Below are 27040 nucleotides of genomic sequence, written 5' to 3' on the forward strand. Positions count from 1 at the left end.
TTGTTTACTCTGCAAAGGGTATAAAAAGGGTATCATTATAAATGTAAAACGTATATATACACATATATATGTACACACACACTTTACATATACAAATTCATAAAAGAAATATAAAATGGAAAATACTCATGTTTTAAGTGTGGACTTATAAAGCAGTTCTAAGGCAACTCAGCCTACTTTTATCATTTCTACCATGCAATTTCATCTTTGTATCTAACTTCTAAGTGCAACTTCATTGCTTTCAGTGGAAAGTTTCCTGTTTTCACCAGTGTAAGTATAGGATAACAAGGCACAATATGCTTTGAAAATACCACGCAGCACTGTATGAAAAGCCTTGAAATAACTTTTGAAGAACGCAACATAGAGTCACTAAATCATATTTTTTGCAAAGCTTTGTGGTTAAAGATTTTCATGTGCTGTGGAATAGCTATAATATAGACGTCTTCCTGACACTAGACTTTGGATTTACTGGAAAAAAATAACGTGGTTGAAAGCTGGGTTCAACTGTATCTTTTCAAAATAAAAAAGGTAAAAAGATAGTTGAAGAATAAATTACACTAGTTAACAAAATAGACAACTGAGAAGAACCAGGGAGTGGATGGGATGTTGATCTCTTAGTTAACAAGGAAGGTCTGGAATGGAAATAAATACATTTTCCCCATATTTTAGGGTTGATTCTGCTTCTAGTTGAAATAATCATGAAGTTTTAGTAAAATAATTATTTTTTTTCTATTTTTTAAAAAATCCCTCAGTATTTCCTATTAATAATAGAAATATTTTAGAACTTCATTGAACATGCTTATCCCTGACAATTAGAAAAATAAGAAGCAAAAAGACTAGTAAAGGGCACGCATATAAATTTGATTCTTTAGATTGCCAGTGCGTAATCTCCACCCTTTGCAATGTTAAACAACCTTTTTCAAGAAAAGTAAAATACTCTGTTTTGGAGTTTCATTTTACGTTTTTTTTTTTTATTATTATTATTATTATTTTTCCCCAAATACAATGCAGAATAGACTAACTTGCTAGGAATTTCTTGAAATTACCCAGGAGTTTTTCACAGTAATTACTGTTTCTGAGCCTTCAAAATCAACACAGTAAAATGCTGATGAGATTACAGTTCACAGAAATAAAGGCTCTAATGCAAAGGTTATGAATTTTCCTTGGTTAGTGCAGCACGTACAATGCCTAGTTAACTCTAGAAACTGCCCTTACTATTTACAATCTTCTGATTTAACAGTGCATGGTTTTAATGTCTGTTTAGGGGATTTAGTTTCTATACTACAAATGTTATTCATGAAACAGCAATTTTTTACAGGCATTGCTTAGTTTGAAGGCAGTCCCTTTCATACTTCATCCAAGAAAGTATCTTGGATATTTAGAGGTTTACTTTATACTTTGCCTAGTAATGTTTTATTCTATTGGTCTCTTATCCTAAGATTCAGTAGGATATTCTTGTACCAAAAAAAGTTGTGATGATTTTCAGACAGCATGTTCCAGAAACAAAAATGATCTCTGCTGGTCTTTTTCTGTTTCCCAAAATGAAGAAACGCCTGATCTATCTCTAGAGGTTGGAGTTTCTTGTCATTTTTACTGGTCCCACACCAAGTAGTCTAGGTTAAAAAAATAAATAAATCAGGGTATGCTTAAAAGGGCTTCAGATATTATTATCTGGCCTAATCTTAGTCTGTCCATTGCCGATAAATCATTATTTTGACATATGGGGAATATCCACTACAGAAATAGTATAACTGTATATTGACATACGATTCCTTTCTTTCTCCCGTTAGTGTCTTCTATGATGTGCATGTGAATTGTGGATGTGGAATCTGTTTCCTCAAAAAGATTCATATGGTCAAGTTTTCTCTCTGTTTACTTGCTTAAATAAATGTTTTCAATTTAACACAACAATTTGTAATGAATACTGTGAAACAAAGTTAAAAGAGTGAGTTCTTGAAATAGAAATCATAATAAAAATGCTTTTCTCCCCTCCAAAATATTTATTTTAACATGTGGTCACATTTTCCTACATTTTCACATTAATTGAAATCTTATTGTTCTCGGAGAATAAACCTTCTTCCCTTCCTTTAGTTTCCCAGCTCTTACAGAAATTAAGAATACACACGAGGGCATAATTTGTGGTTTTAAAGTAAGCATAATTGTGTAAATTCATAATAAAAAGCATTATGCCAAGGCAGTACTCTCATACAGACCATTTTGTAATTTGTCTTTCCACTTTAATGAAAGGAAACAGTTTCTTCTGATAATCTTCTGGTGACTGAGTTTTACAGAATGTTCTAAGTATTCTAAATTTCACTCCTCCTATTACCAAATAATCTTATATTGATGTCCAGAAGGAGTTTCTAAGGCTCTGGAATGTCAGCTGAAGCTTCAGATACTGGGAACCGTCTGGAGCCAAACAAAGCCTTCCTATTTATTTGGAAATTACCACTATAATTCCTGTATTTTAAAGGAGGCAGTTGGGAGGGGGGGAGGGAGGGGGGGGAGGAAAGGGTACAACACCAGTGCTGCGTCTCTTGGTGTTCCTGTATGTAATCTTGTATGCTTTTTGCATTGAGATTCATAGAAACAATTTGAAAAAAAAAAAACAAAAAACAGACTATAAATATCCAGTCACTTTCAAGAAACTTTTCTTGGTAACAGAAGCTAAAATCAAGCACCATATCAAATAAAATGAGAATCATGCTACAAAGCTTATCTGCTTTCTCTTGAAGAAAGCTTTGTGAACATAGCCACAAGCCTGGAGCCGAGTCACCCAGTGCTGCGGCAAGCAGAACCTCTCTAAAGACTTAAAATCATTTTTAATCATTTTCTCTATTAAAACTCACCAGTGCCCTTCTTCTCCAGGAAGTTGTACCCGTCAGCACCTGCTGAGGGCTTCGTTGATCAAACCAGCAGGTAAAAAAAAAAAAAAAAAAAAAAAAAATCCCGTAGAATAAAGCCAGACCAGCTGGCTTTGAAGAGAAACCCCCCAGTTTGGGTTGTGTTTGCCTCACTCACCCTCTCCTCGTCAGCCCTGGGCTTTTTCTCCTTTGGTTGTTGACCTGTAGGCTGCGTGATGCAGGCGCACAAGTGTCTGGCAGGCTAAGGTGCACCTGCCTCTGTCACTCCTGAGTAAATTTAGCTGTAAAAGGTATCACTGACAAGCAGACCTTTGTCAGCGCTGGCAAACGAACACAGCATTGCTGTCCCCCTTCAAAGTCCGCTGCGAGTTCAAGTGGAAAATATCAAATTGGTCGTCTTAACCAGGAATTGCTTCTTCGTGAAGAAAAAAAAGGACAAATTGCTTTCACATGGCACAAAACTTTCCTCCTTTATATAGATATTAAAATTACATTCCAAGAATAATCTCTGAACAAGACTGGGTTTTGTTCTATTAATTGTGGCTGGAAGGAAACTTTTTTAATGGAAATACAGCATACACATATTTCAATTCAGGTTATTAAACTGTGTTAAGTATTAAAGTTGATTGCCTTTCTTTTCACTAACTCATTGTGCTTTTTTATCCAAAGAAATATTAGAAGACTAAAACCTCTCAAATAGGAGGTATTAATCTCATTCCCAAAATTAGAAAGCATGCAGTGTTGAGAGACTGGATGTCAAAATTACATGTTCGTAGCACTTATGCGGTGTGTATCTAGGAACCAACCACTTTTAAAAGTGGGAGCTAAAGTAAATGGGAGTCTTCTGAGAGTGAAGCCATCTAAGCTTCGTGTTGTTGTCCTTATCACATTAAGGTAAGGGTATTTATCATTTCTATCTGTCCTCCCCACCTTTTTTTTTTTTTTTTTTTTATTCCTGGAAGTGGCTTCTGGTGATAGAAATAGAAAGATGTAAGCCTTATCAGAGAGTTTCAAAAAAAGATTTGTCAATATAGGCTTGCCAAGATCAGTAGTAGCATACCTAGGTACTCCATTTTCTGCTTGAAAACCATGTCATAAACTCAGACAACTTCAGTGAAAAATTTGAAAAGTGTTTACTACAATATGCTGTTTAAAAGTAGCAAAATGTTCCTTCTAAAAACACGATGAGAAAAAATGTGGGTCAGGAGCTCTTTGTAAAATAAACAAGGTTCCTATTTACTTACTTGTATAAACAACCACTCACCAAGCTGTATGTCTCTGCAGGGGCACCCTTTCAGATAAAAACATGGACCTGATTGGCATCATCCTGTATCCATGGAAACGTTTTAAGTACCTCTCTCTCAATATGTACTTCTCTTATTCAGGGTTTAAAAGCTGAGTGCTGAATAAGTAAGTGTTTTTATTTAATAATTATACAGGACGTATTTTGTGGAAGGTTGGTAAGGGGAACAGGTTCTTGGGTTTTGTATCTGTCATAATAAAGCTCTTCTGTTTTCATCATATTTGATAAAATCATGTGTTTCATTTCAAGCCTCCCATCAGCTCTCATTCTTAGATTAAAAACAATGTTCACAAAGTCCTAATGAAAGGGAATTCTGAATTTTTTGATGATCCATTTATGTTTGAAAAACAGTGATCATAGTTCATATTACCTTCAGACTTAGGCATTGCTGTAATTGCATAAACTAGAATTTTTATCTCTTTGAAAGAAAAATAGTAGAAAAAATAAGAAAATCGTCTGTATTTTCATTTGAAAACAGCTATACCTACCTATATATCTGTTTAGTAGGTCACAGAAATTAAGAGCTTAACAATCAGCTTGAAATCTAACCAAAAGACTGAAAATAAAGGAGATGCATTAGTGTAGAAATTAGTCAAACAGAAAATAATAATTTTCCTATTAAGATATGTCTGTCTTACAACTTATTTAAAATAACAAGCCAAAGAGCTAATATATATATATATATATTATTATTATTATTTTTATTTTTTCCTGTCTCCTATTTCCATGCAAAGAAAGAAGCATAAGGATGAACTACATTTATTTTAAAAACTATCGTTCTGAAGAAATCCACTGCAAATCAGATGTGGTTATTGCAAAGTTGGCTTGGCTCAATTTCAAAACTTTTGGAGTTCCACCTCTTAGCTGGAACAACTAATGCATGCTTTAAATGTATTTTAAATTAAAGGGTATGCATATGATTACTATTGGTTATCTTCAGTTAAAATTCTAAATGCATTTTTTTCAAAACCTGTCTTAATTTTATTGATGGAAAACATTTTATCCACCTGGGCCAGGTTAAAACACTAAAATGTCTTGCTAATTACGAGTGCTATCAGAAAAACACATTTCTGTCTAGAAATATCCAGTAGTTCTCATTTAAACCCAACTGCTTTAGAGTCTTGGTTTGCTAAGTTTGTATCTCTGCATTTTATTTTCATTTACTCCTGTTACCTTTATGATTTGCCACCTCATCTTGACAACCCAGTACTTGCTGAGTGCAGATGGCACAAATGATCTCTCCACTGATGAGGCTGCAACAGCCTTTGTAGAAACTCTGTGTAAAACCTCAACACCTAATGAAAATTGATAGCTTTCCACATGCTAGATTCTCCATAGAAGTCTGACACGTTTATTTGTTTGCACGTGTTTACAAATAAGTAAAGAATTTAAGTTTTGTAATTTCAGTGTGGGTCACTTAAACATGCTTGACTTTCTCTGAAAGTTTCAGTGGGTGATCTGTCTGTGGGATAGCTCACTTGTTCTGCAGATTGCCATATGAGACCTAGGATTGTGTTTGCTCTCAAGAACTTGTACTCTGAGCCAACTAAGCATATCAGAGAGGTGAAACTTTCAGCCTCCAGGGAAGGATGCAGCACACATGACAATTTTGTACATTTCCCTTCTATCATGTGCCTGTCCTTGCTTACAAGGTCAAGGTTGCTGGGGTACAAGTTGGGAAAGTAGAAACAGAGACTAGTCTCAGCTCAGCCCTCTGTGAATTCAGTCTGTTATGGATAAGGAAGCTCTGACCTTGCTCGTCGACCTAAGCAAATAAAATCTCAGTTATGTACTTGAAGGATTGCAGGGTTGACTGAAAAATACAGTGAAGGCTGGACTTGACACTGCCACACTGAAATTGTGGAAGCATGGTTTGCCTTGTTGCCACTATGAAATGGGCAAAAATCTGAATTTCCCTAGCCACAGATCATGTGGAAAGAAAGGGATGAGGAAAAATGCTAGTGTTATTGCTCGGGCACATAAATCTTCATCTAAGTAATATGTTCTCAGCTTTATGATTTTTAGCTTTTTAATCCAAGATGTCTTTTTTTTTTTTTTCTTTTTTTTTTTTTTCTCCCTAGCATTTGTTAAAGAATCACTTCCAAAATGCTAGAAAGTCAGCCTGAGCATATTGCAGATAAAATCTGTCTCCCTTCTCCATCACGTAAAATAGAGATACAACATTTGGCCTATATTCAGTTTTTCAGGTGCTAAAAAGCTATGACAAAACTGCACAGATCGTATGATAATGGGCATATTATACAACTGTAGATCATCATCATATGCCCAACTTATTATTACTACTTTAGTTTTTGCTACAGACCACTTTTATAACACCATCAACTTACATGGTACTTCAGAAGCATAAAGGCTCATTGCATACTCATTGTATTTATAGATGAAATATAACAATACAAATAAGCAGGGAAGAAAATAGAAAAATGTTGAGGTGTATGGCAAAGATGTAGGGAGTGTAGCTGTGGAAAGAAAAGGGGGTTGAGTTTTTTGAAGGATTTTAAAGATGATCAGCAGGCTAAAATGTAGACAAGGAATTCTCCAAGGAGACTTCCTATACTTTTGGACACATCACAGTGAAATCAGGTCCCAAATGCTGAACCTTCCAAGCTTGAAATGTACACAAGTGAAAAGGACTGAGTAATAAAACAGGGTAACTAAAAAGTAGCTGCCTATACAGCTTGTATACAGCTACATTGGCTCAAATTTGGGCTCTAAAAGAGGGGTGAGAAAGCTGAAAATATAGAAACTGCTTCCACTGATAGGAGCAGACAGTTGCCAGCAGGGAAATACAGTAGCAATATGATAGAATGTTAAATCCCCAGTTCATAAGTGCTGATATATATGTGTAACTTTAAGCCAAGGAGCAAACATTTGTATGTGAAATTGCACGTGGCCTTCCATCTTTCATTATGCATAGTCTGATAGAAGAAAGAATGTAAACACACATTTGGCAAGCAAGAAGGCCAGTGTTATGTAGGTTTTCCTAATACAAAAGTCTAACTGGGATTTTGTTCCTGAGTAGCAAGTAAATCAAGAACCATCTAACAGTAGGGTGTGGTTTGAACAAAAGTGACTTCAGCAGCATTCTGAACAGTTTTGAGAGGTGGCATAGGGCAGGGTTAAGGTAAATAAAGTGAGATGTCTTTCCACTGAAATGTGGATGTTAACAGTGCTTGGGAGCCAAATTTCAAATTAGAAGAAAATTGTTTAGGAAACTAGTTGCAAGTGAAAAGGTTATGAAGTTCAGAAACATACAGAATCACAGAATTTCTAGGTTGGAAGAGACCTCAAGATCATCAAGTCCAACCTCTGACCTAACGCTAACAGTCCCCACTAAACCATATCCCTAAGCTCTACATCTAAACGTCTTTTAAAGACTTCCAGGGATGGTGACTCCACCACTTCCCTGGGCAGCCTGTTCCAATGTCTAACAACCCTTTCGGTAAAGAAGTTCTTCCTAACATCTAACCTAAAACTCCCCTGGCACAACTTAAGCCCCCTCGTCCTGTCACCAGGCACGTGGGAGAACAGACCAACCCACACCTCATTACAGCCTCCTTTAAGGTACCTGTAGAGAGCAATAAGGTCGCCCCTGAGCCTCCTTTTCTTCAGGCTGAACAATCCCAGCTCCCTCAGCCGCTCCTCGTAGGACTTGTTCTCCAGACCCCTCACCAGCTTTGTCGCCCTTCTCTGGACTCGCTCAAGCACCTCAAAGTCCTTCTTGTAGCGAGGGGCACAAAACTGAGCGCAGCACTTGAGGTGCGGCCTCACCAGAGCCAAGTACAGGGGGACGATCACCTCCCTAGCCCTGCTGGTCACAGTGTTTCTGATACAAGCCAGGATGCCGTTGGCCTTCTTGGCCACCTGAGCACACTGCTGGCTCATATTCAGCCGACTGTCCACCATCACTCCCAGGTCCTTCTCTGCCTGGCAGCTCTCCAACCACTCCTCTCCCAGCCTGTAGCTCTGCTTGGGGTTATTGCACCCCAGGTAGGTACATGTGGTACATGCACCACATGTAGGTCCATAAGTTAAGAACAAGAATGGAGTAATTAATAAAGACTGAGACAGGAGGTAGGGAAGGAGTAAGAAGGAAGAGACGGTGTTTAAGTTGGAAATTTCAGTCTGTAGCAGTGGCTGCCTGTAGCCAGAGTGATATGCTAGGAATATTGCAGAAATGGAGTCAGATTTGGCAAAAATACAACTGAAGGCAGGGAAAAAGATAATATTTCTGAGAGTGGGGAAAAGATAAGACTTTGGGGTATGTCTCTATGTTTCTCTTTTATATGTTGTAAAATGAAAGCAACTTTTTCAGAAGGAAAATTCAAGCCACTGATGGGGAAGGTGAAAGAGAAAAGAGACTCTGATCTTATATGAATTACCAGCTCTACTGAAACACTGTGCTTGGAAAAGCTGTGTGCAGACCTATACAAGTGCATCAGATTCTCCAAATTCTAAATGTAAAAGATTTAAAAGAAAGTGTGTGGTGCGATGTTGCTAATGTAGGCAGAGGAAGTAATTTCTGACACGTGCATGAACATCGAGTAGCCAATGTGCTTGTGTAATGTAATATGCAAAGCACAAAAGCATGGGGGGATGAAATGACATGGTAGGGCCCAAACTTGACATTTCATGCACAGAAGACTCTCTGCAGCCCAGTGCCATGTGTAACACTGCCTCTGCCACATCAGGTTCACACACAAGTATTAGATGACAAGCTGATTAAATAAGAAGGCCCGTTCCAAGAAGCACAAGTAAGTAACTTCATAACAAAACCTCTGTCTTACTGGATTTAGTCTGAGTTAAAGAACAAGCAAACAAACAAACAAACAACAACAGAGAAATAAGCAACGAAAGTCATTCTGGGATATATGCTAATAAATCTATGCCATCGCGCTGGGGAAATGAAAGCAGTGTGAACAGTTGCAGCCTGTGGGAACACAGGTATGTATATGCCATTAATTTAAATGCGCTCCAGGATTCTGTCAACAGAGAGAAGAGAGAAGAACTTACCCAGGAATGTTTACTGCAGAACAGTAACACTGATTATAAGTTATTTTAAAGTAATAAATTAATGGTGACCCTCTTTGCCAAAGTATGATTTATTACAAACTGATCTGCTGTTTTGTGTAACTGTTTTACATGCTAATTGCCAGTATAGTTGCCCAAGAACTGAAACATAAATATGATAAGGAGTGATTCATAGATGGTGTCTAAAAGCAAAACCAAAAACCTCAAAATGTTACAATCTTTTAGAACTAAAACATTTTAGTGCAAATCAGCAATATGGTGTATTGTCAAATTAATTATTTGAAAAGGAATATTTAGAATAAACATTGGAAAGGATCGGCAGGATAAAAGGTTTTGCTAAACATTCCTTATTTCATGTAAAATGATATAACTCTTTTTCTTGCAAGCCATTTTTCATATTTTGCTATTGTCTCCAAACTCCTGCAAGATCCGTTTTTATAAATACATTGTGTTCAATAGGTAGGAGGTTTGTTTTACAACTGTCATGATGTCGACAAAAGATGCTTACTAATAAATGAGTAAATGGGCCTCTTCCTTGTTTTAAGCCTTTTAATACTACATGAGGAGTTGATTTTAAAATTATTATTTTAGGTGGATCTGATACAACAGCCATGCACAAGGTTGCATGACTGTTGCATACAATTTTTGTTACATACAATTTTTCATTGTATGTAAGTTCCAAAATTTCAACCATTAAGATTTAAAGATAACCTTTTTGGGTATGTGTTTTATCCTGGTTTGGTTTCAAGGATTCAGCAGCTACTTGAATTTAATAGTAGAAGTATTCCAGATATGTTAAACAAACAAACAAACAAAAAACACAACAACAAAATACATTTACAATTGTTTCACCGAGAATCTCTAACACCTACAGATTTTGAAATAGTGGAAGAAGTTCACTGGGGACGGTCTTAGGAATGTACCTGAAGCCTGCCCAAATAGCCTATCTGCCAAAGAGAAATTTGCCAAGAAAATACCAGGTCATGTATACTTGTCTGAGAGTTCAGCTGGGAATCTGGCACCAAAGAGTGGGAGGAAGTGATTAAAAGCTGTTGGCATGCCTATATGCATGGAGCCAACTTAGAGCTGCATGGCAACTAATTCTGATATTTGTGATATTTTAAGTACTGTGGACGTTCTTTTTCCATAGAATCTAAGGGCTTCCTAAGGTTTGCTATATAGTAAACTATGTATGCTTTGCTCTGTGTAGGGGCAGATATGTCAGCTGCTGCCCACACCTTATCTGCTCAGCCTCAATTCTTGATATAGGAGGATGAATGTGGTTGTCTCTGCTCTTCTGCTCTTTTTTTTTTTTTTCCCTCCACTCCTTGAATGACACAGAGAACTAACTTCACCTACCAGGTGTCCTACCTCCTACCAGGTGTCCTACTTTTCCTACTTTTAGTATTGCTGCAAGCATTGTCTGGCTTTCCAACTAGAAGGAAAAACAGTTGTGCAGTAGCCACTTACATGTACATACAGTGTAGTTCTGATCCTCTGTTGGTTTTTTGGCATTAATGTACCATATTCACTGAGACTGGGAAAACTGCTGCCTCTCAGAGCCACTGATTTGGACAATTATCCAAAATCAGATTATAATAAATGGAAGTCTTAAGAATTTTGATTAACCTCTAAATAAATGTTACTTTGGAAAAACCCTGTCAAATGCATTAATGATAAGTTGTGAAGTAGTAGTAATTGCAAGCATGGTGTTATAGATAACATGGTTAATTGATACCACCCTCTCAAACATGTATAGCACATCAGCTGCCATGAAGCTGAAGTGATTATAACAGTATTTACAACAGTTTAAAAAGCATCAGATAAGATATATAAAATGGAAACCCAGAGTGCTTGTTACAATCATCTCACTTGGTTATTTCATGACATTGGGCATATATGTTTTTAGTATATCTTGGCCATTAACACTTCCAACTTTCTGAGGAGATAAGTATAGACTGATCTGGTCCAATTAGATTTTATGGGAATGTCATATGGTCCAAGATGAAGACTGTAACTAACTAAAGAAAGATGGGTACCCTTGCCCCTGCAACTCAGTGCTTGTTCTTTAGATGGCATTTGGATGACATTGCTGGGCTTTGGGATTACTTCACTGTCTTTCATTTTTGGTATCTGGTAATGCAATATAATTTTTTTTCCTGTTTTATATTTTTCAATTGAGAATTCGCAAAAGAAATCCAGAAGGACTCATTCTGCTTCATTCTCTTTCATAAGAACATAGTTTCTTCCTTCATACCAAACACTTGATAATATAAGGAATTTGTCTGAGGAGTTTGGCTGAGATTTGTGATAAGATGACTGATTGCAAAGGAAGCAAAACTGTGTTTTTCTCCCATAGCCACAGAAGAGGCTGTTATTGTTCTTAGCTCATTACATCTCCAACTCTGAATAGCTTTGCTGTTTCACTGGAGCAATCTTGACAGTTAAAAATGGTAGTAGAGTGTTCTGTAATACTCCTATTTGCACCTTTTAAGGAGAAAATGAAGAGATGAAGAAATGAAGCAGATACTCCAGGTAAAACACCACACAAAAAGATAGGTGAATGTAGTGGCATTAAGAGTAGCAACCCCACTGCAAACAGGACTGGCATGCATCTAGTGGATGGGCACGCCAGCTGTTATTTCCTTTCAGATACTTGAACCAGGGAAACCTCTGTGTTCTCTGTTTGGCAACCACTTGCAAGAAGGCGACAGGGAACTTGCCTAGCAGTTGCCTTTTTTCTTAACAGACACGAGCATACTTTTCTCAGGCAGGAGCTGCTCTGCAATGAGGGGACAAGCTGGGAGCAGGGGGCAGCCCCAATACATGCACTCGACACCCAAAGCCCACTCTTCCAGGATCTGAACGCAGCAGGCAGAGCATGGGGCTGGTTACAGAGCCCCATGAAAGTCTGTGTAAGGTGGAGGAATCAGCCAGGTCCATGGATCGCAGAACTGGTGACAAGACTACAGCACATGACAAAGGGGAGTGCTAGGCCATCCGAAAGACAGAAGCATGGTCTGGGGATAAAACATAGCTGATGCTAACCAAAGCTCTGGGCTGAGTTTAGATGGAGTTCCTGGGTCTCTCAGCAGTCCCCAGGTGAGGCTGGTCAGGACGATTAAAGGCTGTAAGTACAATTAGGGCCCTGACATATTCTTCCCATCTCCTTCCCATATCAGCACTTCCAATCACAGGTCAAAAAATGCATCTGCCTAAGTCTTATTTCCACATGACTATCGTAAGAAACATTGTGTTTAGGGATGAGTTCAGGTTGAGGTTATGAATGTTAAGTGGCAAACACATGCTTGTCTCACAGGTGTTCCCATAGAAATGCAGTATTTATCGTACATGCAAACTTGAGGGAAAACGCTATGGCTTTGGTGTTTGTTTACTTTTATATATATTTTTTTAATTTATTTTTGTGGGATGTGGGGTGGTGGTGCATAGGAGAAGGAACGGCATGCATTTGGTAAAGAGTCCTCACTTCACCTTGTTTCATGCATGGCTGCAATGTTTAGGTATATGTTCACCTCATCAGTAAATTAGGAAAAACTAAAATGTGTGTTGATATTGTAGTTGTACAACTTTGTGAAGCCAGAAGGAGGTTTGTTTCAGCAAGATAGAGATACCGACAGAATGAAAAACTGACACATGTAGCAGACAGCCAGTACCAGCCCTTCAATCATAAATTCCCAGCACATCAGTAAAGGTGCAAGGATTAATTTTGGAGGGAATTTTTTGGCCATAGCACTCAGAAAACAACAACTGAGTAAAAAAAAGGAAGGAGTGGGCATGTTTGTTTCACCAATGGTAGACAAAGGGTGTCTCCCAGGATGGAGCACCAAAAAGTGACTCTTCAAACAGGTAACTCCTGCACCTGTAGCTGACCATACTTTACCATTACTAGGCAGTGCAATTCCATTGTCATGGAAATCCAGGTATTTCATGACCTGGATAAAAAGTGTATATATAAACTACTTGGCTGTGGCCTACAGTGATGAGAGTAGAGACCAATGGTCAATGATGCCTGAAGTGGGCTTTTAGTTTCTGATTGCAGTTCTGTCTGTCTTACTCCTTGGCGTGCTAGGTGGCACAACCATCAATTTCTGTACGTCAGCCAGGCCAATCATTTGATATGACTTCTGGTATAGTGCAATGAGGGGCAGCAGGGTGAGAGGAAAGCTATCAAGTATAAATTTGGTCTGCTGAAGTATGTCTTGGATATACCCACTCCTGTCCCACATGAATTAGGGAGGATAGAGTGATGGGTTTGACCCACTTGGTTCAGCGAATGCAAACCTGGAGCTACCAAAGAAATGTAACTATAGCTGTGGGGGCTTCAGTACTCCATTCTCTGTCCCTGAGATCACAGGTTATGAAATATAATAGGACATCTGTTCAGGAAAGAAGTAGCTTCAGCTTATCTTCCTTCTGTAGATGGTCTGTGCAAAGGCTATAGATGTAGCTACTTGAGAAACAGAGTTGGAATGCTCTTGGGAAAATCAGTTGAGACTAAATCCTCAGGCAGGAGAATATGCTTTGTAGGTGCTATCTCTTCACAGAATTTGCTGGTTAATGCAAATATTTTGCTAGGTGATTCTGCCATCTTAATCCAGTTAATAGTATAAAGCCATAAGGTTGATTTCTAACCATCTACTTTAGCATGTTCTTGTTCATTTTCAAATAAAAACTAATAGTGTTGCACACTGCACCACTCTGGTAAGAGCAAAATACCAGTATTTAAACCATAAGTATAGTTGAAATATAGAGAAATGAGGGCACTGTTTTTTGACTTGAACGACTTTTTGGTAACATCGTGTACAAGCAGTTCATAATTTCAAACTTCTTCTTCTTAAGTAGCATGAATTTTTAAGTAGCATAGGATTTCTTCAAATTAAGCCTGTCTTGTTTCTGGAAAAGAAAAAAATAAAAAATAAAAAGAGCAAATAACAGAATAAGCCAAAATCTCCAATAGCAAGCAGAGCTGTTCTGTGAACACTAATGTGTTTCTACCACTTTTGTCAATTATTTGAATTTGTTTTCCGGTATTAAAGCCGGCATGAAGGACTACTTCACAGTGAATAAAGTCTTCAGTCTTAAATGTGAAGAAAAATTTTTTAAGTTAAAGTTTTTCTTTTGAGAGTTGTCCAAGGCTTCATTCCATGAACTTCTTCCTAAAGCTACGGCTGCATAAATCAGGCCTAAAGCATACCTGTTTACATGTCTGTGTCAGGGGAATAGTACAGGAACTTCACCTTGCCAAGGGAAGGATTGCACTGTGGCAAAGATCAACTCCCTCTCTCATTCCCAGCTTCTTTCTCAAGGTGGAGGAGTAATGACATGTCCTAAGAGCAGAAAACGGGACAATACTCCTGACTGACCAACAATGATTTTCATTGCTGACTGAGAATAAATAAACCTCAAGGAAATTCAGAAAAAAGTTTTTTTTTTTTCTTTTCTTTCTTTTTTTTTTTTTTTTTTTTCAGAGAGGGGGAGGGGAGAGGGTTGGTGGTGGTGGAAAGGAGACAGCATCTCATCTTTGAGAATTTTTGAATGTAAGATTACTAACAGGAAACTTTATACACAATTCCATCTATTTTCCCAGTCATTTTCCATGCACCCATCCTCAGCCAACACCACTGGCATCACTCCCACAGAACAGACACTAATTTACAGCAGCTGAGGTCCTGGATCTTATGTTACTTTCATATTCATATACTGTAGTCTGGGAAATGTCAATAAAGCATGCAGGTTTTGAAATGCATAAGATACATGACCACAACATAACTATTTTACATATGGACTTGAAACAGAACTGTTACTTACGGCTGGCATACTATGATATGCTTTCTTTAAGGCCCTATCTTATGCTGCAGCTCACTTGACCTAAATTCTGCTGCAGTTTCTTCTTACAAAAGACTGAAAATTCAGGCAGAGCTGCAAGTAAATTAGAAAAATGGAACTCTTTACCAAAATGGTATGATGGATTCATAATTGTATGGCATTTCATCATATGTTGCCTCCTATTTATTTTATGCCAAACTTAATTTTCTATTTTTAAGTGAATTCAGTATTGGTACCAGGAATATAATGTTGGTACTAAGAGTTGTGAACACAATAACCAGAAAGTTTGGGAAGTACGTATGGGGAAATTGAAATGTATTGAATATGGGAAGAATGAAAAATAGTCTTTGAAGCAGAGATTAGGATAACAACCATCTGTGAAATACTTAGCATCATAGACCATTTAAATAATGTCTATCAAGTTTTCTGGTTTAATTACCAATTTGAATAAAGGGGGCAATTCATGCCTATTAGAGCCATTGCATTAGGCTACTGAGACAAACTGCAAACTTGGGCGTGTATCTCTGCTTGACTTTATTTTCATTAACATCTGGAAGATTTTCTATGCCACTAAATGGGAAAAAAAAAATCCACCACCACCACCAAAAAACAACAGTAAAAAACCCACCATCCTATTCTAGTTTTAAAAATGACAGTCTGCATCCTGCAGTGTGTGTCTGCAGCAGTGGGTGGATTCTCTGGCAAATTTAATTGCCACAGAATCACACAGGGCCCTGACTATTACCAAATGGTGTGTGATAAACAAACACATAAACTTATTTTACTAAAATATTCTCTTCATTTAGTACTTAAATGCACTAGAAGTGGCCTTTTGAAAAACATAGGTCATGGAGCAACAATTGCTCTTGGAGTCTCTGGATTGCTTCATTGTTTATTTAATTTGACAGCAGGCTAGCTTCAGTTTCACAATTTAGATCATTTATTTTTATGGTCAAAATGTTTGTACAGTAGCAAAATGGTTTAGTGTATCTCTGCAATGGAATAGTGCCTCATTTTGCAGCTGCTCTGGCTTTCTTTAGTTCAGGCTTCATGCAGAGTGGGTGCTTTGGGAACCTGGCAAACTGTTAAATCAGCCTTGTGCTAGCCAGCAATGCCTTCCCTGTTGTGCCAGTAGTATTGTGCCCACAATGGGAAAACCTTGGGAAGCTCGTTTAAGGACCACTTTCTAGTGTTTCAGGTAATCCCAAGGGGAGAAAGAGAGATATTATGTGATTTCTCTTGAATAAAAGAGGACACAGATACAAAGGTGCAATTCAAGAGCCTCCTAAAGGAAAGAAAAGACAACACTGTTAATGTGCTGGTGGTATTTTTCATGTTATACAGAAGTGCTTCAGTGAACAGAAAGAAAATTCATTAGTTAATGTCAATATTTAACACTTATAGGGACTTTTTAGAATCCTAGAATGGTTTGGGTTGGAAGGGACACTAAAGCCCACCCAGTGCCACCCCCTTCCTTGGGCAGGGACACCTCCCACCAGCCCAGGCTTCCCCCAGCCCCATCCAGCCTGGCCTTGGGCACCGCCACGGATGGGGCAGCCACAGCTCCTCTGGGCAGCCTGGGCCTGGGCCTCCCTGCCCTGAGTGAAGGATTTCTTCTGAATGTCTAATCTAAATCTCTTCTCCCATAATTCAGTATCATTTCTCCTTGTTCTACCACTATCTGTGTTAGTGTCTTAACATGGGGAAGTCAGTAATGGACTTTATCTCAATCTCTATTAGTCTTCTTCACTGTGATGTCTGTGAAGAGCTCGAATACCTTTGATTTGCATTCACACCATCTTTCTGATACTAGTAAGCAATAAATAATAAATCAAACAGAAAAATAAGATCTCCCCCTCTAGTACAATTCCACTAAAGTGCTTAGAGAGTACGAGAAGTACACAAAGGACAAAAGGAAGGCTATTTGCAGCTGCCTTGTTGGAAGACATCTTGTTTTCTATCTACAGCTCAAGATTTCACGGCCTAGGACATTACCTCAGAAAGTCAAACTCCTCTCAAGAACCAGGAGTCTGAGTAGCAGTGGATATCTAGAACAGAGAAGGACACCTTTCTGGTGGCCCTTGTCTCTACTAGTTTCTCTGAAGTGAGCACAGATCTTTCGATACCTTTGGGTATTGTCAATGGCAAGAGGACAAACCAGCTGAAGCAGCAGCAAATATTTGGATCTCTGGTGCTTTCTCCAGGCATGGCATACCACCAATACTGGCAGTGAAAGGAGGATGATGCCACGTGCAGCTCACAAAAAGACAGGTTTTAGTTCCATGGATCCAGACGCCAGGTACTTGGCTTACTCAGGAGGTGCGTGAATTTTTGATACTGTTATATATCTATTTAAAAGATAATAATAATAAAAAACATTAAATTATTTGAAAACTAGTTTTCATCACTTTTCCTGTGCTCTACAGCATATGGGTTATAGCATTGGCAAAAATACCATCTTGACTGCAGGTAACTTCTCCCTTGTTGTAAATTCTCTGCTTGTTCAGGCTATGCATGCATGCCAAAGCACGGTGTGACTTTTTTTTTTTTTCCTTTTTTCTTTTTTTCCATCTTACATTGGATGATTTTTTTTTCCTCTAAGAGCTCTGTAAGATTGGCATTATCCTGTAGCAGTGTCACAGCCTGCAGTCGTTTAATGCCTCTTCTTGTGAGGCCGGGATTCCACGCCCAAGTGCATTTAGTAGGTCAGTACAGTAATTTTAAATGTCTTTCTTTCAGTCTTTTGCCATCTTCAATTATACCTTTCCACCCTACTATTTGTGTAATTTTCTTCTGTCTGAAGTCTCTTTACTGTTGTTCTCTATTGCACAGCGTGACAAATTACCCATCAAGCCGTATCTTTTCAGCCCAGAAATGCGCAGTAACACAGAGTCATGGCATTATCACATGTTGTGCACTTTATTTCCTCACAGTTCATTCAAGTGTGTCACTTTATTTTCCTGCTTCCTTTTGTCATCATGAAGATTAACCATTTTATTCTTCCTAAACTTTAGAAACAATTAGAAATGCATTACGCTGTAAGCCCAGAGCAACACCTAGACAACTCCACGCAACTTATGCTTTCCCTGCATGGCAAAATTATTCTCTGTGACTCTGAGTCTTTGCAGAAGCTAGGGCTTTCATCCTTATTATACAGCTGAGTAACCCTGGCTGTGGGCAAGAGAATTATCTGTAGCCCCTGGCCACCAACCAAATTAACTGTGAGACACCATTCACTTTGGCAGCATGCTCTGACTTCTCCCGGGAGTTATGAAACTCTCTGGGCCTCGTGTGTACTATGCCCAGAGTCCTCCTCTCTCTCACTCTCTCTTTAATTCAAGATAAATACCAGTAATTGTACAGCTTGTGCTGAGATATCTCTCAGGCATTGCAAGTATGTGTTAGAAAAATCAATCAGAATAGCTCAGATAGTCAACAGGGCTACAGCTGGTCTATAAAACACATCCTTAGAAAACGTGATTAAGATGATATAGAGAAGGTTTGTTAGTAGTGGAATTATTTAGAAGAGCACCAGTCTTCTCTTGTTAGTATTCCAAGGGAACCAGGCAGCAGTTTAGGGGCCCGGCAGCTCTTGCAGAATTAATGTTTGAAGAGACTCACAGAAGTAAATGCAAAGCTTTCCTCAAACTGTATCTGAGATGTGAGGCAGAGTCTTTTTAAACAAACATTCCTGGTTCTTCTTTACAAGCTATTTCATAATTCATTAGTATGAATGGTCGATGGGAGAGAAAGCACTTCTGTAAAACAGGCAAGAGGGATTAGGAATTAGCTAAACCAGTGGGATTGAATTTGGTTAGAGAAAACAGTAGAGACTTTCAGATTAACAAAATGCTGACTGTTCAGTACTGTTCCGTTTTATAATTTTGTAAAATGCTTATACCTCAGGAAGGATGAGAGCAGAATATAACAAGCTGAAAGAGTTGTGGTGCCAAGGATGCCAAGGGCCATTTGCAGATTTGTGTTCATGGTCCTGTAACTTGCAGAGTGGCAGCTGCTAAGAGACCAGGCTTGAGACGTGCTGCAGGAGCTGAGAACTACCAATGGTATACACATAGATTAGGCAGCAATCCCAAATCTAAATGAACCTAATCCAAAACACAGTTTCTTTTCAACCTGCTGCAGCATTTTACCATATACGTTTTGCTGCTTTCTTACACCGTAATATAACAAGCTCTTCATGTTGTCCATTAAAAAATCTCTCACATCGGTTAGCAGCACAAACAATTTAATTTGGATATATATATATTTTTTTCAAATATATCTTTGCAGGCACAATGACAAGATTAGTATACAAAGAAATATGTATGAAAGTTTCATAAAAGCCTGACTTTTAAATGAAAGACAAAAATATTTTTACTTCAGTTTTTGTAACTTTTTGTGAAAACTCTTAAAATTGCTTTAAATGGGACAAGAAGCTCTGGCTGCTGCAGTTTGTTTACTTTGTAATGCTCTCTAATTAATTTACTTTAGAGTGTCAGGTAATACAAAATCCAGCTCCAGTGTATTTCTCCATATATACCCCTTATGGAAAATTGTTGCTACAGCTGATAAACAGAATTATACAAGCTTTGTCACACAAATCACATTATAAAAGGTTCCAAAAAACTTGACAATGTTGACAGTTGTTTTCAGCAAATGGCTGCTTTACTGTAGCACTGTCAATGTTGATGTCCTTGTGCACATGTAAAAGAGCAATGTGATTAAGGCAAGCTTGTCCATGCTAGATATGAGCCAAGTTTTCAATCTCCTCATGGCACTGAAAGATTGCTCAGCTGTTGCAGATAAGGCAAGAATAGCTAGCAGATTTCTGCCATTAAATAAATAAATAAATAATCCTTCTCTTTGGGCATGAATCTATAGGAATTTGTAACATCTGCTACTGACCTTAAGTTCTAGATAAAAAGAGCTCATATTTGTAACTCTAATTGATATTACTCAGTTTAGATGATGTTCTTCCAAGGAGATTACTGAAATATCTTTGTAAGAATGGATTTATCTAGACGGCAGTTTAAGGTGTGATACACTTTCATAAAGTGGTGAATTGTCACCATTCCTCTCGTGCCAATTACCACTGCAATTTACGTCCACCTTATGTTGAATGTAATTTGCATAAATAATTTATATTGTCTTTTGCTCTGAGACTGTTTCATATTTATATATGAAAATCAATGCATGTGCCCTACCTAGGACATCAGTCATCCTTTCCATACTTTTTTTTTCTCTCTATCAAGTAGATGAAAGGAGTGGAAAACTCAGTTCTTTAGCCAAAACTTTGTCAAGGGAAATGAGCCTGAGTTAACACAGTCATATCCTCCATCCTATTGACCCTGAATTCTTTATGCAAGATGTCAAAGCCATGGGACTCAGTAGATTTGTTGTCATGTCTGGGTGTGGAAATAGTGGGAATAAGCCAATTTCAACAGCATAATCTTAAAACAAACCCATGGGGATTTTCTCATATAAATTAATGTAGACTTTTTTAGTCTAAACATGTTCAGATTTCCACTTAGTATCTGCTAAAAACGGCTTTGAAGAGCCTGGTTTTCTGACAAGAGCCTGGAGGAGAAGAAGGAGTGGATTTCAGGTTGGCTGAGTGTGACCAGCTACGTGTTTCCCTAAACCTCTAGTATGATGCTGCAAATCTTGGAATGTCGCAGATGGTTCTATGCCTTCCTGAGATGATGTGGAAGAATCTGTGAACTGAAGCTATCTGGTAATGACTCTTTCTGACAAGCTTGTACAGTGACAGAGTGTGGTACTAAAGGGCAGCATTTCATAGTCTTTAATTATGAAACCATCCTTTCTCTTCTTGCAACACAGTGACATGTTCTCTGTTCTCAGTTAAACCCTGAAACAAACATCTCAGACAAAAGTCCCCTTCAGTAATAAATCCCAATTGAAGCCTAGGAAATGATCCACTCTGTGCACTGAATGAGGCAGGAGTCTGACAGAAGAAGGGACTTGTGATAAGGTATTGAAAGAACGTGGCATAATACCCGCAACCAAGAGGAAGAAGAAAATTTAAAGATACACTCCTGACCCTAACACTGGTATTTTCCTGCATTTTAAGACTTGGCGTTGTCAAGCCTTGAATAACATATTTACAAAAAAATAATCTTATTCTAAGAAATCATGGGCAGCCTTAACTATGGGCAACACTGCCTATATCTCCTATAATTACTAAGATTAAAATAAAAGTTATGGTGTATGATAATAAAATAAAATACAGCATAAAATTATAAAAAGTGTAACAAACAGAGCTCTAAACAGAAACCCTTATTAGTTTTGCATTTCACATCACTTGGGTTAAAAGACGTGCTGTAATAAAAGAGACACTGTGGAAGATGTCCTTGTTTTGATGCCACCCTGTGAAATTCATGCTGACAATACACTTCTCCCTTCCCGCAGTCTCAGACAAGGTTTTGTACCCAGGCACTCTGGACTCAGGACATAGCTGTAAGACTCATGTTCTGTCATTCTCAGACTCTGGTTGAAAACCTAAATCTCATAAATGAAGGGCTGTAATTATCAGCTAGTAAATCTTTGTACCAGTGGTTATTCTTTAAGGTCAATTAGAGTGAAGAACGTTTCAATCTCAGCATATTACAAAGGAAAATCTTTCATGCAGAATTGATGAAGCAGGAATGCTTCTCACTGCAGTGGTCTGCTCTTTGCTTTTTGTGCTCCTCTAGTACAGCTGCATGCATGAGCAGGCTGACTTTGCTTTGAAAATCTTAAGCCGCATTCTTCAGAACAGTTGCTTGGTGTTGGTCAGATTTCTCTGCAGCCCTTTTTTCCATTTAGAGCCACTGAGGCTGACACATAGTTTCCAAGAACTTCAGCATGTCTTGTGTCTCCTGAATCCCAAATATTTCTCAAGTGGCTAGCAAAAGAATATCCAGATAGACTGGTAATATAAATCTTGCAAAGAAAATCAGACAGCTCTGAAAATATGAAGTAAAGTGATTATTTCATTTTATGTTAACTTGGTGTCTTTGTTACATGTAGTGTCATTGTTGCTCTTAGAGCATTCATCAGATCTAATGATGCTATGAAATCCCACTAAATCTAAGACTAATAACATCTTTTGCTGGTCAGACTGTAAATGATATTGCATGATGATTCATTTGAAAAAGCAATAATGTAGTTTGAAAAATAAAAGATGAGCAATAAGCTGAAACAAAAGAGCTAGTTGCCTTTCCGCAAGCAATGCTTTTTCATTCCTGACCTAGGTTTACTTTTTTTTTTCCCCTTCTTTAAGCATTCTTTACATTATGTACTAAAAATAAAAGCATTCAAGGTTCAAACTTTAAGTCCCAAATTAGTGCCTTTCAGATTCTTTATTATCCTTTCAGGCATCTAAAAAAAAAATAGGTCAAAGCAACACTGCATAATTTGGAAAGTTAACAAAATGTTGTTTATGGAACAAAAAAGTAAGTAGATGTAATTACAATAACCTTTAAATGCATTGTTTCCCTTCCATTGTCAATTAAATGCTTTAAAGAACTGAAGTTCTACACAAAGGTGTTTTTTTTTTTTTTTTTTTTTTAATTTAAAAACATATTTATTTATTGTTGCCTTCTCTCAGTAAGAGAGGGAGAAAACAACTCTGAGTCACATGACATGAAGTCCACCTGGATCTCTGTCTTCTTTCCAGCAATGCAAGTGAACTCTGGCTCACACCCTGAGCACAGCCTGGCTCAGAACCTTTTGTTCTCTCGCGAAAGCATCATGCCTAGGTATGACAGGGAAGGTGAGCACTGAAGACTGACTCACGGCAACTGCAACTATAAGTACATCACAATAAATAAGGTCCTGATCCTGTAGCAGCTTTGTCCAGGCAAAAACTCCCCTTTCTGTTCTCAGTTGTCAGACAAAAATATTTTTGCCCTTGAATTTCATTATTTTCCTGAGCTTTAACTTTCCGAATATTCAAGGTCAAGTGGCTAACAGACATAACATTGATAGCACTCGATAATGAAAAAACAGTGTGCAAAGAAAAAAGGAAATATTTATTTCCTTGCCATAGCTGAAAACAGTGCAGGAGAAAACATTCAAGAGTTTGTGGCCACAGCTGATAATTGAGCCAAACTTCTCTTTGATCTTCTACTTTTTTTGCACTGGATAAACTGTGTTTCCAAAGCTTCAGAACAAATCTCTTTATGTATTTTGGGATGGAATCTATGCCCTGCAATACAGAACAAAGGAAAGAAGTCACTGGAGCTGTCTGCACAAGGCTAGCATATATATTGCCACCCCTGAAGCTCATTTCCACTAGCAAAAGCCACAGGGATGTTGGAAAAGCAGATAGGCTGTTGCTGGTGTTTTGCACCTAATGGCTAAAAATGGTTTCTCACCTGATAAATGGCAAGCTTAGACTCAAAACTTTAAGCTCTTTCACGGTCAGTGGCAGGAGATGGACACCATCACAGTGCCTATTTAGAATAGATGAATCTGTCCCTACAGCTGTCCACCAGTCCCGTGACTGTCCAGCAAGTCCAGACAGCTTGCTTAGGTGAGGTGGCCAGATTTCAGGTGGGTAAAGTCAGATGCTGTCTGGCCTTTTCACTAGTGGTACCAAAGATTTTTACTGAAAATTTGAGTACACTCACAACTACCACACCCTGTCATGATATGGGTGTATCTTGTAGATACTGTCTATGACTCCTCTCTCTTATGACTTCTGTAAGGAAGTACTTCTGTAATTAAGCTTATTCTGCATTTCTACAGATGTTTCACTTTTCCATCAGTGGCACTCTTAATTTAAGGCTTAATAATAAGTTCAGAAAATCTGCATGATGTATTTTGAACTACATTTTAGGATTTTCATCAGACAGGCACAGACACATGCAAACACTGTAAATAATTGAAATTATTCAACTATACTTCCCCTTCCACCCACATTGAACAAACACACACAGACACACACACACACACATGCACAACTAATATAAAGTCTAATATAATGTCCATAATATAGACAACTTAGGTTTCTACAGCACAGAAATCTTACAAATGACAAATGTGTAGGCCAACCAACCTCTGGTCTTTTGTCAAATGTAGAAGGTCTGATAGTTATTCTACAAGTTTTAATCTAGATACGTTTCTAAATCCATTTTCAGGACATATTACTTCCTTTCAGTGTTATACACCAAAAAAAAAAAAAAAACCACGAAAAAAAAAATGGTATGGGCCAGAATCACCTATACATATATATTTGAACAATATAGGCCTAATATTGATTATTCTAAAAAATGATTGGTAAAGATGGATGTTGTTAGACTTAGCAACTCCTAAACAGATATTCTAATGTTAAAGAAAGAGGATCTAGAGATGTTCTTTTTTAGGCTGAAGAAATGTTTTGCACACATTCAAGAAATCTTTAAGACACTGATAATGTAGATTTGTTGTCTGTCAAAAGTGAATGAACTAAGTGACCATGAAACCAATGTGTTGTGGACATGTCATATGTAGATTCACTATGATATTAATTTTCAGAGCCCAGGATGTATCATTCTTTCCCAAAAAGATCAAGGAAAGTGTGGGACTCGATGATCTTGAGGTCTCTTCCAACCTAGAGATTCTGTGATTCTGTGTGATTCTGTGTGATAAGTTTTCAGGATAACTCCTAAAGCACAGATGGAGGAGCAGATCTTCTTGCTGGTATTGTTTGGTAGGATACAAGAAAATGCTCTTTCCAAAACAACTTTTTGCATGACTGTGAGTATGTGCTGCTATTGGAAATAATGAGGTAACTGATAAAAAAATCTATTTTGTTTTTAAGAGGAAGCTGGATGTGAAAACTGTTTTCCCAAATTTGTAAGGAAATCAGAAGTGTCAATTTTTAGGCAAATTTTCAGTGTTTTCTTTCTCTCAACTGATTCATTTAAATCTTGAGACAACACTGTTGTGGTCTGTGTAGGAAAATATTTACTGTGGAAGGCAGTATTTCAGGCCTTGAAGTGTATATCTGCTCCCCACCTGAAGATCTGGGGGTGTGATCTAGCAAAAATGTGTCTGTTAGGCACCAAATACTGAATATTGCAAGTTCTCCAAAGACAACCTGGATTTTGTGTATGTATATGTGAGCACATGCCCTTGCAAACTTGTGCATTTGTTGTACCTGCGTTTATTTATGTGGTTGCATAATTAATTGGCTCTGTGTTGCCTCAGACCTAATTGTGCTTGAAATAGGCAGGAGCTTGTTCACGGGAAGAACTTAAGAAGCTTTCTTCCTCAAGTATCCCCTTTTTCACATGCTACTTGCCAGATGTATAAAGCAGTTCCAGACCTATTACACAGCCTAGCACAATGGGCAGAATTTGCTGGTGCCAGCTTCCCTGAATATCTTCACTGCACTCAGATGAAGACAATACCCCTTGGCGGGGGTATCAGAGGGTATACTGGAGCCAAAGCTAGCTCTGTTTGTACCTGCAAAATATCTCCATGGTGAGATATTTTGAGATCTTCATTTTGGGCTGCCAGGGATGCTCTGTGTTGGAAGGCAGCAGGGGCACAGTGTGCTTACAGCCCCATGGGAGTGATGGGAGAGAGGTTAGAGAGGTTTTGGGGACAGAGCTGCAAAGCACAAAGCACTGCTGATTCCTGGCATTTATCAGGGCTGGGGTAGCTGTGTGCTCTGTTCATGGGTGCTCATGTCTATGTGTCCCTCGATGCTTTGATGCTTTTCAGAGTGGCTACACACTTATACCCTGCTGTAGCAGCTTTGTTAGGAAAAGAAAAAAAAAAAAAGGCTTCAACACCAGGAATGGGGGCTGATCATCATACTGGTGATGGTGTGGAGGATAATCTTAATTACACTGTCTTGGCTCCGATGTGTGGCTTCAGGGGACTACATCCAAGTCAGAATTCAGCCCATTTTAGGACCATAGACAAGTAATTTAGCTCAATTCCAGCTAATAGAAGGTTAAGGAAAATGCAGAGCTGAGTCCCTTGACCTTCACCAAATCTCTTGACTCATCACGGGTCCCCTCTGCAGGCAACAGAGCTCACTGGGGTCAATAATCACACATCACGTATCTTGCCTTTCATGCAAACAGATCTGGTGCTTTTCTGATCTATGTAAATCGATCTCCAGCAGCAAACAACAAAGTGCCCTACAGATGCCTGAAGTCATAACAACAACACAGAGTGGTTTTATGAGTTAATAGGTGAGTGAATAATAAGCACCGGAAAGATTAAGGTGGAACACTAACCTTAAGTCTTTTGCTTCTGACCTCAGAAAGAGGTGTTATATATGTGTTTAACTCCTTGTTTTTCCCCATGTGTAGCAGATCGGAACAGTCATTTTCTGAGGCATCAAGCCTGTCTTCTTATGCTTTTGTATTTATTTTGCAGCTGGGGATCAATGTGAACTGATGATGTGCTTTCTCCTGAGTGCTGTTGTTACTTCCATCTTCATTATCGATACACAGAGCATCGCAGGGAGTGGTGGGTCCCAGTGCCTGATTAAGTTGCTGCACCCGTTGTGGTGCAGCAACTTAACATTATCTACTTTCAAATGCCTGCCTTACAAAAAAGTGAAATTCTGACAAAAGGAATAGAGATATTTTTTTATTTTTTTGAACTGTCTGAAATTTCTGATGATTAATTTGTTGTTGTTGTTGTTGTTGTTAAAGTTGGCATGCTACAATTTTCTCTTTGTTGGCAATTCAAGACCTTGTGTCTTCAGTTAAGATTTCAAAGGGACAGAAGGAACAACAGCTAGCAGAATTGGGCAACCTTGCTGGTTTGGATAAGATAACCAATTACACATCACACTAAACATTTTTTCCACTTACTAATTTTTTAACATAGGTAACCTTTCAGAACATCTTCACATTAATAAATTTGCTTTTTTTCTCCTTTACCTGTGAATCTCCATTAAGAAGATGTAATGTACACACTGTCTTAGTGCCTGCTATAAAACTCACTGAAGCCTATGGAAGTATGTGGA

General features: G+C 38.2%; 1 protein-coding gene across 16 annotated transcripts in view; it reads right to left on the bottom strand.

The window, feature by feature from the left end:
- MEF2C (myocyte enhancer factor 2C) overlaps nt 1–3140 on the bottom strand; it is a 140511-nt gene extending 137371 nt beyond the window's left edge. For 14 of the 16 annotated variants that reach the window (XM_072030657.1, XM_072030647.1, XM_038169712.2 and 11 more), the window contains exon 1: nt 2850–3015. The gene's annotated coding sequence lies outside the window, so the exon portion shown is untranslated. The other 2 variants (XM_072030654.1, XM_072030646.1) reach the window with 2 other exon arrangements.
- Between the last annotated feature and the right edge of the window lie 23900 nt (nt 3141–27040).

The sequence above is a fragment of the Anas platyrhynchos genome, chromosome Z, assembly GCF_047663525.1.
Source record: "Anas platyrhynchos isolate ZD024472 breed Pekin duck chromosome Z, IASCAAS_PekinDuck_T2T, whole genome shotgun sequence".
NCBI classification, from domain to species: domain Eukaryota; kingdom Metazoa; phylum Chordata; class Aves; order Anseriformes; family Anatidae; genus Anas; species Anas platyrhynchos.